The 13,137-nt window shown below is 41.7% G+C and overlaps 1 protein-coding gene across 4 annotated transcripts in view; it reads left to right on the plus strand.

Moving 5' to 3' along the window:
• The window catches only part of ppp2r3a (protein phosphatase 2, regulatory subunit B'', alpha), a 98,925-nt gene that overhangs the window by 22,642 nt on the left and 63,146 nt on the right, over positions 1-13,137 (plus strand). For 3 of the 4 annotated variants that reach the window (XM_041812374.1, XM_041812372.1, XM_041812373.1), the window contains one exon: positions 10,475-10,543. The gene's annotated coding sequence lies outside the window, so the exon portion shown is untranslated. Of the gene's footprint in view, positions 1-1,794; positions 1,836-10,474; positions 10,544-13,137 lie in introns of those variants that run through there. The other variant, XM_041812375.1, reaches the window with a different exon arrangement.

Raw genomic sequence — 13,137 nt, forward strand, 5'->3', positions numbered from 1 at the left:
TAGATCCAAAATGCGTACACAGATCTGTACATAGATCTGCAAATGTGTAGATAGATTTCAACTGCACACATAGTCAACAAATGCATGCACTGATCTACCAATGCATGCACAAATCCACAAATGTGTGCACAGATCTGCAAATGTGTACATAGATTTGTGAATGCATGCACAGACCCACAATTGCATGCACGGATCTTAAATTGTGCGTACAGATCTAGAAATGTGTGGACAAACTTGTAATTGTGGTCTTAGGTAATCATAACTAAAAATGCTTCCGTTTTTTTGCTTTAAGTTTTGAAATACACACAAATCATCAGTTTGACCTAAAGGGAGCCTGTCTGTCTGTACACACATGGCTTTTGCAACTCGTCTGCAAGATTTGCAGTGTGCAGAGTTGTACTGAGATCTGCAAGAGTAAAAGCAGTTTAGACCTAATTGAAGCTGTAAAGTCAACATGACAGGAGAGAAAAACTTTCATATAATACTGTTAATTTGTTCATATTTGCATTGAAAGAGTGATGAAACTAACCATGTTCCATGCATTTGTGGACCTGTGAATGCATTTGCAAATCTATCTACACATTTGCAGATCTGTGTACACATTTGTTGATCTGCTTACACATTTGCAAATAGTTTTGCAACAAAATCAGCTCCGTTATCAGGCCTCTTGTTCATTCCTGCTTTGTAAGAATTCTAAGGTTCACACTACCACTGAAACCCCCCAGTCCTTCTTGACCCACTACTATTCAACTTTCCAGAAATTGTGCCCCATGCATTTGAACGCCAGGCAGTAATTCTAGTTTCTCTGTCCTTTACTGTTTTTTGCTTTCATTCTTTCCCTCATGCTCCTTCTTTCCTTCCTTATCTTCTGTATCTCCTTCATCTCTCCTCTGATCTCCTCAGACAACCTTGACAACACTTTACTTTATTTCTTCCTCGTCTGGCTTCTCATCTGTCCAGGTACATGACCCTCAGGGTGGAAACATCAGAGACGTTACAGTTACTGTCAGATCTGAGTGACTGGCTGGATTTATGTCAGGGAAAATATGTACAGGATTGTGGATGAACTGCTACTTTTACCTGCTTCCTTGCCATTGCATTGCTAAGATAAATACTTGTGAAAGCCATGGGTTTATTATTGTGTGTTAAACTGTGTGTGTCAGTGCCCCATGCCTGCCTCTGCTAAGATGTGGTAGTTTGATATCGATGGTGCTCTTTCATCAGTGAGGTGATTCTCTTGCTATGTGTTTGAACTGCAGTGAATCAAAGACAGCTTGTTGTACAGCTGCAGCTGTGGCCACATCACCTGCATGCTCAACCAACCTCCTCCTTCTTTCACTCTCCTTCTCTTCTTTCTTTTTTTCTTGCTGTCTTTGTGCTTTGCTTTGTTCATTTCTTTGGCTTTCTAACTTTTGCCAAGGGTTGAGGCTATAATGTGGGCTTCAGAAGCCAAATTTTTCTTTCATCCGCTATCTGATGCTGCTACTCTATCTGCAGTTAACTCTTAAGACAGTCTGTCCTTACATCTGCTCTTCAGCTGAAATGTTTGGGAAGTACTCTCATTATGTTTACAGACACTGGTATCCTGCTTAGTCACAGGAGAGAGATAGTAGCACTTAAAAAGAATTTTGTCATTAACAAATACCTACCTTGTATTCAGAAACATGCACTTTAATATGGAATTGCCCCCCTTTTGTAGCTATCATCATTCCACAAGATTTTTTTGTTTCTGTAGGGAAGTGTGCCCATTCATTCTGCAGAGCATTTATGAGGTCAGAAGGTCTGGCTTGCCGTCTCCGTTCCAGTTCATTCTAAAGGCGCTGGATGGGGTTGAGGTAAGGGCTCTGTGTGGGCCAGTCAAGTTCTTCCACACAGAACTCATCTTGCTTTGTGCATAGTTGCCACAAAGTTGGAAGCATAGCATTGTCTGAAATGTCTTGGTATGCCGAACCATTAAGATTAGCCTTCACTGGAGATATGGGGGCTAGAAAAGCAGCCCCATACCAATATCCCACCTCTTCAAAACGTCACAGTTGGCACAATGCAGAATAATCAGCAGAGTGTCAGTGACTTTTACGCACCATGCACCTTAGCCGTCGTTGATTTTACGTGGTCTTCTGCTTTGTTGGGGAGTTGCTGTTCTTCCTTAATGCTTCCACCTTCTAATAATATCACTTACAGTTGACTAGGGAAAATTCTGCAGGGATGCAATTTCACAAACCGTCTTATTGCGAAGGTGGCATCCATCATGGTGCCACGCTTGAAGTCATGAGCTCTTCAGAATGACCCATTTAGGTTCACTGCATGGCCTAGCTTGATTTCATATACCTGTGACAATGGGGCTGATATAGTTAACAGGTGTGGCCAAATACTTTAGTCTATATAGTGTATATCATTGATGACTAAGTAAAAAAGACTGGAGTCAAACTCCCTTTGGGTTTGTTGTTATCAGCTCTCTGTTCACACTAACAGGAAAGTGCTTCTTTCCACTTCTATATCACTTAGATGTTCAAACATGTTTCATTCATGTTTTTTAACCCCTCCTTTTCCAACTTTTTTGCCCTGCCACCAATGCTGGGAAAAAGCAATGGCCGTTGTTTACTCAGGGATGCTGTTTGTTGAGGCTCGACGACAGGGTTTTATTGCTAGAGTGAAATTAAAGGAGATTCATTGGACTTTCCAAATCAGAGAAGAGACTAGACTACTTAAAAGACACATGCAAAAATAAACTTTGGAGCTATAATAGAGATCAGTCCTGCAAATGCAGCATGCTAAGGGTTTGTTTTGGTCTAAGAGACTGGTGCTAAAGTGCCCCATCTGCTGTATTAAAAGGTGAATAATGTGTCTTTAATAGTCAGAAAACATTTGAAATATTTTCTTCTTAAAGTATAGAGCAAAAAAAAAAAAACCTCACACATATATCTGATGTAAGAGGAATTTTAGCTGTAGAATCACAAATAATCAGAGATTTCTGTGATATTATGTCCTCCTTTAAGTAAAAACTGACTTTAAATCAACACAAAGAAAGAAACTGTGTAGATATTTGTTGGTAGCCATGGCCAATATCTGATCATCTTAATGGGATCAGTAACTGAGCAGATCCTGATCTCCATCTGAAAAGTATTTCTTTTATTTCATGGAGAAAAATGGCTTATATAATCTTCTAGTTACAGCTTAGCAGCTGGTGAGTCATTCAGTTGTTCTCAATTATACGTTTCATGGATATCTGGATTATCTTAATAAGCCTTGAAATGCAGCAATTTTATCTTCTCTTGTATTATTTCTAAATTTGCATTGCAAAAAGTTGAGATACTGTGTAAAATGTAAAGGAACAATGATATGATTGAAAAAATCTCATAAACCCATATTTTATTCACTAAATAAACAACATATCAGATGTTGAAACTGAGACATGAAATATTTGCTCATTTTGAATTTGATGGCAGCAACACATCTCAAAAAAGTAGGGTCAGAGCTATGTTTACCATTGTGTAGCATCCCCTCTTCTTTTAACAACAGTCTGTAAACGTCTGGGAAGTAAGGAGACCAGTTACTGGAGTTTTCGGAGAGGAATATGTCCCATTCTTGTCTGATGGAGAATTCTTGCTGCTCAACAGTCCTGGCTCTTCATTGCTGGATTTTTCCTTTTTTGATGCAGCAAATGGTCTGGACTGCAGGCAGGCCAGTTCAGGACCCAGGCTCTTCTACTGTGAAGCCATGATGTAATGATGGATTTTCTATGTAGTTTAGCATTGTCTTCCTGAAATATGCAAGGCCTTCCCTGACAGAGCATTGATAGTGTCATTCCAGATGTGTAAGCTGCCCACGCCATAGACACTAATGCAACCCCATACATCAGAGATGCAGGCTTTAGAACTTTACCAGGATAACAAGCTGGATGGTCATTCTTCTCTTTAGTCTGCAGGACGCGATGTCCATGGTTTCCAAAAAGAATTTCACATTTTGATTCATGTGACCACAGAACACTTTTCCATTTTGCCTCAGTCCATTCTAAATGAGTTTTGGCCCTCAGAAGACTGCTGTGTTTCTGGATTGTGTTCACATATGGCTTCTTCAAAATGAGCTAATATTTTTCATGAAATGTTAAAATATCTCAGTTTTACATCTGATATGTTGTTTATGTTCTGTTGTGAATTAAATATGGGTATATGAGATTTGACATTCTTTTAATTGTTTTAATTTACATTTTACACAATTTCCCAATTTTTTTGGATTTGGTCTTACCATATTGTACCTTTATTGAAAATGGTGTTTAAAGACCAACTTCCTGAGTCTCACAAACATAGAGACAGAAAAGGCTATATATTGACAGCAGTGGTGTGGCTGTTGTGTAATTGCACTATAATTGCACTGTTGCTTATGTTGCCTTCAGGCCCTGATTTAAATGCTATATTTGCAGAAACATTGTGTAATGTTTGACAATAGAAACCAACACAATCCAATGACAGGCTGCACAGGCGGGGCCATCATGGGAACCAGAGGGGCTTTTAGCGTTCAGGTCCTTGGGGACTCAGCTGGGACTGTGCTGCTGTTGTTGATAAATTCCCTCCCACAGTTCTGAGGCCAAAATATACACACGTTAAACGTTACTGCTTTTGCTCAAACACTTACAAATACACATGTAGGAGAATAAGCATACTAATATTTAAAGGTAAAACCTTGATTCACTGTGTGTAATGTTCACACGCCCCGAGGATCAAATTCTATATCACACATACTTATGAAAGAAGTTCAGAGATGTGGATCAGAGCCAAAACACACAAACAAGGAAGAGAGTACAGTTTCTCTCTCCTCTGTCACTGCTGTCATCTGTCCTTTCATATGAGCAATATTTACATACTTTTCTGTGTACTTGACTCTTTATTTCCTTGATTTCACTTCTAATTTCCTTCTTTGCTCTCTGTGAGTGTGTTACAACAGGGAGGGGACAGTCGTTTCCCCATAGAGGCCTGGTAATGCCTTCTGCATGGACGGCTGCACGGACAAACTGATGCAGAATAGTGACGTGACCGCTTATCCTTTTAGGGGTCACGGGGGGCTGGAGGCTATCCCAGCTGTCATTGGGCGAGAGGCGGAGTAAACCCTGGACTGGTCGCCAGTCAGTCGCAGGGCCAAGCTCACAATCACACACACGGTCAATTTAGAGTCACCAATTAACCTATCGAGCATGTCTTTGGTGGTGGGAGGAACCTATACGGAGAGAACATGCAAAACACTGCACCGAAAAGCCCTGACTGGGAGGCGAACTAGGAACCTTCTTTATGTGAGGCAACATCACTAACCCCTGCAGCCAACACCGAAACAACTGGTGTGTTAACAGCTAGCACCAGCTTCCTCCTCACCAACCGAAGGTCATGCCACAACTAGGGATGCATGTGGTTACACCATTAAATTGTTAGATTTGTTTATCAAATTAGCTGACGTGAGATTTACAAGTCGGTTAAACTAATTACCCATCATTTTTTCATAAAAATGGACTTTAAATGCTGGCCCATAATGCTCTTTAAAACTGTAATGAACCTCCCACCACTAGAGGCCGCTGTAGCTTTAGTTAGTTGCCGCAGCTCTCCTGTGTGAGCTTTACCATGGCACGTCACTGGATGTAAATGAGAAGCTCAGCAGTAGCTTAGCAGTTAGCGTGTAGAGAGAACAGCGTGGTATGACAGTTTTCTAAGTTGTAAATGGAAATAAAGTGGTATGCTGGCTGTCGAGGGTTGAACTCATGTATTACTACTCAGCTGATGTGAAAACATGCCACGTATCAAAGCACGATATTAATCTGCAAATAGAAATGAAGGCTGGCGGAGCTAGCCGCTAATGTTAGCCACGCTGTAGAGGGTATCAGACTCACATCACATCTGCTGACACAATGACCCTGTGAGGAATTTGACTGTTTTCTAAGGATTTTCTCCTCTTTAGACTAGTCAGTTAAATGAAATTTAAATGAGCGTTTAGCTAAATGGTGAAATAGACGCTTAGAAACATCCTTAGCCACAACATCTCAGACAGATTTAAGTCCAGACTTTGACTAGGCCAGTCCAGGTCTTTAGATGTCATTCTGGGTTCTTTTGTGAGCTCTTTGATGAGTTGTTGATGTGCTCTTGGAGTAGTTTTTTTCTTGAGTAGCCATTTCCGGGAAGGTTCACCACTGTTCATAGTTTTCCCTATTTGTGGGTAATGTCTCTCACTGACCTTGACTGAGTCAAATGAGGCCTGCAGTTATTAAGATGTTTTTCAGAGTTCTTTTGTGACCTGCTTGATGAGTTGTTGATGCGCTCTTGGAGTCATTTTGGCAGGCCGGCCCCTCCTGGGAAGGTTGACAAGTATTCCATGTTTTTCCCCATTTGTGGGTAATGGCTCTCACTGACCTTAAATGAGTCAAGTGAGGTCTGCAGGTCTTTAGAGGTTGTTCAGAGCTCTTTTGTGACTTCCTGGATAAGTCGTCGATGCGCTTTTGGAATCATTTTGGCAGGCAGCCCACTCCTGAGAAGGTTCACCACTGTCCTAAGTTTTCCCCATTTGTGGATAATGGCTCTCACAGTCATTGAATGGAGTCCGAAAGTGTTAGAAATGGCTTTGTAAGCCTCTCTAGACTGATACATGTCAACAACTCCTCATCTCTTCTTGAATTTTTTCAGATGGTGCCATGATGTGTGGCTTTTTGAGATCTTTTATCATACTTCACTTTGTCAGATAGGTTCTATTAAAGGGATTTCTGGATTCAGCTGGTCTGGCAGTAATGAGGCCTGGATGTGGTGATATAAAGGATAATGAAAGACGTTCGATATTCCCATAATAAAACAGCTAAATCCTGTCACCTTTACATAGCTTTTGCATCAGAAAGACGTATTGGTATCAAATAGCATATTTTTTGTCATGCATGACACAGGAGTAGGAGTATAAAGGGCCAGCTGAGGTGAGTAAAGTGTTAAGAGTCACCCTCCAGGCAGGAGTGACGGTTAAGAGAGACTGTGACAGTGAGAGAAGGTATCTTTGGTATCCATCATTCAGGCTGAATCAGAGGAATGCAGGCCACTCTACCCCCAGGCATCAGGGCTTATATATAGGCTGAACACCTCTGATCACTTGCGGTGCCCGCCATATGCCCCCTCCTCTGCATGCAATATACACCTACAGTATATTAATCACACACTTAAGCACTGTCACACTGTTTTCTCATAGACTGGGAGTTATGGTGTGCACTAAGAGTCTTCTGTCTTTATTTTGCATGTCACCAAGAGGCTGAAGTCTGACTATTTGTTGTGGGGGATATGGATTGCAAATTAGAAAGGACAGAAAGAGAAGTTGTACTATAACAGGCATTCAAGGGGAACAGATGTTTACTCTTCTCTGCCCTTCTGGTTTGTCCACGTAGATCTGCTACTTGCATTGTCTTGTGTGAGGATTTTTCCATGTCAGCGTATAAAACTGGCTGGATATTTAGGAGAAAGTCTGGAGTTTTTGCCTCAAAATGTCAGTCTTTCTCTCCGCCTTAGTGTCTCACTAAGCATGATGGACTTCCTCAATTCCCCTCTTTTAAGTCAGAATATCTTCTCTGCTATAAACCCAGTCTTAATCCCAAATAGTGCTGTGTGTGTTAGCGGGAAAAAAAAGGCCGCTGAGTAGATGGGAAGCTCATAAAGACACGGATGAATGACTGATGATTCTGAAATGAGCCAGTATTCCCCCCAAAGGAAGATACAATCTCTGGACTTAACTTGACACAAAGGCTGTGAGGCTTTTTGAGCAGATCATTATAACGAGGAGCTCCTCTCTTGACTTTATAATGAGGCTTTTCGGGAAGCTGTTCTTTTAGTTCAGCAGACTGAGGGGTGGAGACGGGGAGAGGATCGAAGCCAGTTTCCCAGAGGTTTACTGACTCTGGGACTTCAAAGGCAAAAACAGTCGCACTGTCAGTGATGCCAGCGAAGCCAAATCCTGAGGGATGAGTGTGTGAGTGTATGCCATTGGTGGGGAAAAACACCTAAACAGTATCAGCGCTAACGGGCCTCTTAAAGCCTCAGGACATTTGGCATTGAATTATAGGAATGCATATGAAATTTAAAAGTTTGGATCCAAATTTCTAACTGAAAACATTTTCATTACTAGTAAAAGCATTTTTTTGCAGTTTCAGGCACTTTGGACACCCACAGCACAACCAGGGGCCTGTGGCAACCCTACCATCTAACTGGATTGTACCCTACACCAGTGGTTCCCACCCTGAGGACCTGAACCCTCTAGGGGGACGCAACAGTTCTCAAGAGTGGTGCAAGGCTTTGTCTGCTCTGAGGCTGCCAAAATTAGATTAGCACATATTGACTAAAACATGAAAAACAGTTTAGTTCTTTATACAACCTTGTTTACTTGCCACATCCACACCCTACTCTATCCTGAAGGTGTTAGCTTTGATATTTCCCTATGTGTGGTAATATGCAAGGACATCCAGAACACTACAGGGGTTGTGCCAATCCTCTTTCCCTCCAATGGTGCCCCCAGACAGCTTACTCGCCACATCTGCACCTTACTTCAGCCTCAATTTTTGGCCCAAACATGCCTAAAAATTCTGCACCGAACTGCATATAGCGTTCACAATGATATAGGCCACAGTGATGTCGCTATGAGGTCGATTCAATGCAGACGTGTAAACCAGGCAAGGCCAAGTGAGATCAAATTCACTTGTACTGCGTGAGCACTCAAGTCGTGCATGATCATCGGATTGTATAGTGTGAGCACATATAGTAGGGGCTGACTTTCCACTATGATTGCCCAAGAGTCCGCTTGAAATATCACAGTATATGCCTGGCTTAAGAGTAAACAAGCTAATGTGGCTATCTGTTAGCTACCTGCTACATCCATTGCAGTAGCAATTTTTAGTCCAACTCTTCCATGCCAGTTCATTTGTGATATTTTTTAAGGTACACGTTGTATAAACACTTTCTAATGATCCGTTTAAATTTTAGCTTAACATTTAGTGTCTTCACCATAGCTGTGTTTGTTGTGCTTCCTTCTTCAGCCAGTCTGCCTCCTGATTGGCAATCACTGCATTTCTCCAATGCAGCAATATTTCCTTAATATTTGACTTGTTTAATATCTTAAATTAGGGCAGCTCCGACTGTCCTGAGCAGATCAAGGAGGGTAAAATCATTCCTAACACACAATGCACCTAGCAACATGATCTATAAGGCAAAAATGAGGGGTATTGTATTGAAAACTAGACATTCTAACCAGGTGCAGAACTGCACCAGCATATAAATATAATTTAAGTTTAATTTATCCATGAATATCTCGCAAAGTCAGCCCACCCTTTCAGAGAGAACTAAATAAACCTGTGTGGATACTAAGTGTGGGAGTTAGGGACCAAACTGAGCAAGTGTAGGTGTGGATGCAGGTTTCAGAGTGAACCTTAATACTGTGTGAGTTTGGGTAACCGCAAACAGATGTGAGGCACGGACATGGAAGACTTGGCAGCATCCTGACAGGATGACTGTGTGTCTGCCGTCCGTGTCTGCCAGCAGCTCCGTAACGCTGACTGGAAAATTTGGAATCAGGCCGCTCGCTGCCTGCTCATGTTATATGGAAACACACACTCACTTTACATTTATAACATTTACTGGAAGTTAATGGTAAGAAAAAGGACACCTACACACCTACTTGACATATAGAATTAACTGCCGTCTCAACTTTTATGGGAATACGCACACACACATGGAGAGAGGTATACGAGCCAATGACACATCACAGCAGTATACAGCTGCCGTCATCGCAAATGCTCTGAGGATTTAAGGCAGAGGAAAAGTCAGCTTGGGTTTTATTAGAGAGCAGTGAGCTACATCTTAGTGTTTGAGTGTTTTTTTACGCTAGATAAGACAGATTCAGAGCTGTTGGCCTCCCTGTGACCTGATTTATACTGCCAAAAACAGCAAAATATCTCTGTCTTCATATTCTCTAGTAGTGAAGATGATATCCAGCCCACCATCTTTGCAGGTTCATCCTGATGATCTTATTAAGCTTTGGAGTAGATTCATGACATGTGCTACAGTCTGTGTGTACAGTAGTGTCAGTAGGAGAAGCTCTGAAAGTGGAATTTGGAAGTGGGAATCATTAGACATCACTCAAGTTAAGTTTAGGAGATTTCAGATGATTTCTTTCCTTTAAATAAGTCACTGTCCAAGGCTCAGGATGACCTGTCTCCAAATTTTAAGGCAAAAAACACCACCAACCACTACAGTGTCTCACTTCTTTCCACTTATCTATGTGTAACTCAGAGGTTCAAACATGTTTTATATTTTTTTTATTCAGTTATTTAGTCTATCTAGTGTATTTGTGGCAAGATAGTATGAGGTCAGCCATCCTGTATCAGCCAAGACGTCCTGTTTCATTTGACAGACTGTATAAAACAGCTCTGATCCTTAGACAACACCTAACTGTTCCTCTATCTGATCTTCTCTTACAGCTACCAACCCATCATGCAGTGAACAAGTCCATCAGTCGACACCTGTCTTCCAGTCACAGCTCCTCTGTAGTAAGTCTGATTTATTTACAGCATCAAAAGCAATGAAATGATATGTTCATAATGGTGTTTTTGGGTGCTTTGTGGTGAACACTTGTGGATAAAAATACAGATAATCAAAGAAAAGCAAATATTTAGCAGCGACATGCAATAGAGGCAGAAAGATGTGGGTTAAACTGGTCAGCGGGGACTTTATACTGTTGGGAATTTTATCTGAGGTGAGCATGGCCTCACACAAAATAATGCCCAAGAGAATTACACAGTAAGTCAATGTTCGCAAAAGAGGCAAGTGTTTTCAGTGCATTTTTGTGACAAAAGACTGTTTGAAGCTGTCAAGGGCAGTGTTGAATATCCATTAACTAGTGATATTTTTGAGTGGTAAGAATTTTTAAAAATTATTATGAAGCCTTTAACATCTGTGGTTCAGGACTGGCTCAACAGTAGGAATGCAACGCTTATAGTCCATCTCCTGGACCCAACTATGTGGTTCCTCAAGACCCACTGACTCCAGCTTCAGCCAACTCCTTGTGAAGTTCTTGATTCTGCTTTGTTTGACAATCCCTCGAAGGATGAGCTCATCCCTGTTGATGGTGCTGCTTTTCTTAGCACTTCCAGCTTTAACTTTCAATGGATATACTTTGATACAGCCTCTGAGAATAGCCTGCCCTTTCAGCAGGGACCTTCTGTGGCTTACCCTTCATGAATATTCTTTAATACAACCTCTGAGATTAGCTTGCCATTTTAGCTGTGGCTTATCCCCTCGAATACTGATTAATTCACCCACTGAGAACAGCCTGCCCTTTCAGTAATGACCCTGTGTTGTTAACCCTCAAAAGATATACTTTGTTACAACTATACAGATCAGCTTGCCCTTTCAGCAGTGACCCTCTGTGGCTTACCCTTCGTGAATATGTTTGATACAGCCTCTGAAAGCTGCCTGCCCTTTCAGCAATGACCTTCTGTGTCTTACCCTCCATTAATATCGATTGATACAGCCCCTAAAAACAGCCCGCCCTTTCAGGAATGACCTTCTGTGGCTTACCCTTCATGAATATGTTTGATACAGCCTCTGAGAACAGCTCACCCTTTCAGCAGTGACCTTCTGTGGCTTACCCTTCATGAAAATGCCTTGATACAGCCTCTGAGAACAACCTGTCTTTACAGCAATGACCTTCTGTGGCTCACCCTCATTAAATATTCTTTGCTACAGCTTGCCTTTTCAGCTAGACTTTTCTTTGGCTTGCGCTCTAAGAATATGTTTGATACAGCCTCTGAGAACAGCTCACCCTTTCAGCAGTGACCCTCTGTGGTTTACCGTCATTGTGAAGGGTGTCAATGATTGTCTTCTGGACATTTGTCAAGTCAGCAGTCATCCCCATGATTGTGGTTGTGTGTACTGAGCTAGAGTAAGAATAAAGTGGACTTTTTCCACAATCCTCTAATGTTATGTTGTTTTTTTCAATTTCAAATGTAACAGTAAACCTTGACTCAAAGCTACTCTGAAAGTCATCTGTTTGAAGCCTTAGTAACACAGATGACAAACAACCCAAGGGTGTCTTTGAAAGTTTGACTATGTAAATTGTTCCCAAAGGTTACAAGTGAACTTCATGCTCAAATGCTAATGTCCTTGCCCTCTACCGGCTCCCTGTCAAATCCTGAGTACAATTAAAACTGCTTTCTCTAACTCATTACAGAGCTCTGGCCCTGACACCCTCTGAAGTGAAGTCACTTCAGCTCTCTTATCACTAGAACATCACTACCACAGAGCATCTTCTGAGCGGAGCTTACTTCTTTAGACTTAAAACCAAAGCTGATCAGCCTTTGAAGTCTGGGACTCTCTCCCCCTGACCTTTTAAGTCTTAAGGATTTGTTCACTCCATGTCTTTCTTTTGATTTTTTTTTTCCACCTTTAATGATAAAACATTACAGTAAACATGCTGTATAGACTGTCTTCACTTTGTTTTTGTGACTTTTCCTTGTCTGATGACCCAGTAACAAAGTCTAAAATTGGCATCGCAATCGTCTAATTAGCGCTAATGTGTTAGTGTGTATGTGACTGAGTTGCCAGGCTCTTGGTCAGTGTGTCAGTATGATAAATCGTGACAGTGTTAGTGTGATAGTCCAGGCTTGCAGCCAGTTTTGAGCCTTAGTAACAGCAGCGTCTTTGAACTGCGGCTATGCTGCTATAATGAGGGAATGTTCTTTTCTGAGCCTAACCCTGGGGAGGTCGGCCGTATGAGTGTGTCCATGCGTTTGTGTGTGCGTGTTTGCAGCATGGTGACTCATTGCTGCTGCAGCCTTTGTCTTTGTACTCTTGACATATTGGCCTGTAACCAGAGGTCTTGTTGTTTTCCTCAGCCTCCAGGTGACAGAAACAAACCAGGAAGTGTATGTGTTTTTAAACCCCTGCCCTAGGACAGAAACTTTCCTTCTATATGAAGTCTCACATGAGATCACCACACTCATTCTACTTTCTAAGCTCTAACCCACGAGGCTGGGCGGCCTGTCAAGACATACGTGTGTTTGCGCATGCATGTGTGTCTATTTGACGGCACAGACGGGTACCCTGCCTCCACAGGTCTCTGTAAGTCCTGCTCTGACATTAT

This window comes from Cheilinus undulatus, linkage group 18, assembly GCF_018320785.1.
Source record: "Cheilinus undulatus linkage group 18, ASM1832078v1, whole genome shotgun sequence".
NCBI lineage: Eukaryota > Metazoa > Chordata > Actinopteri > Labriformes > Labridae > Cheilinus > Cheilinus undulatus.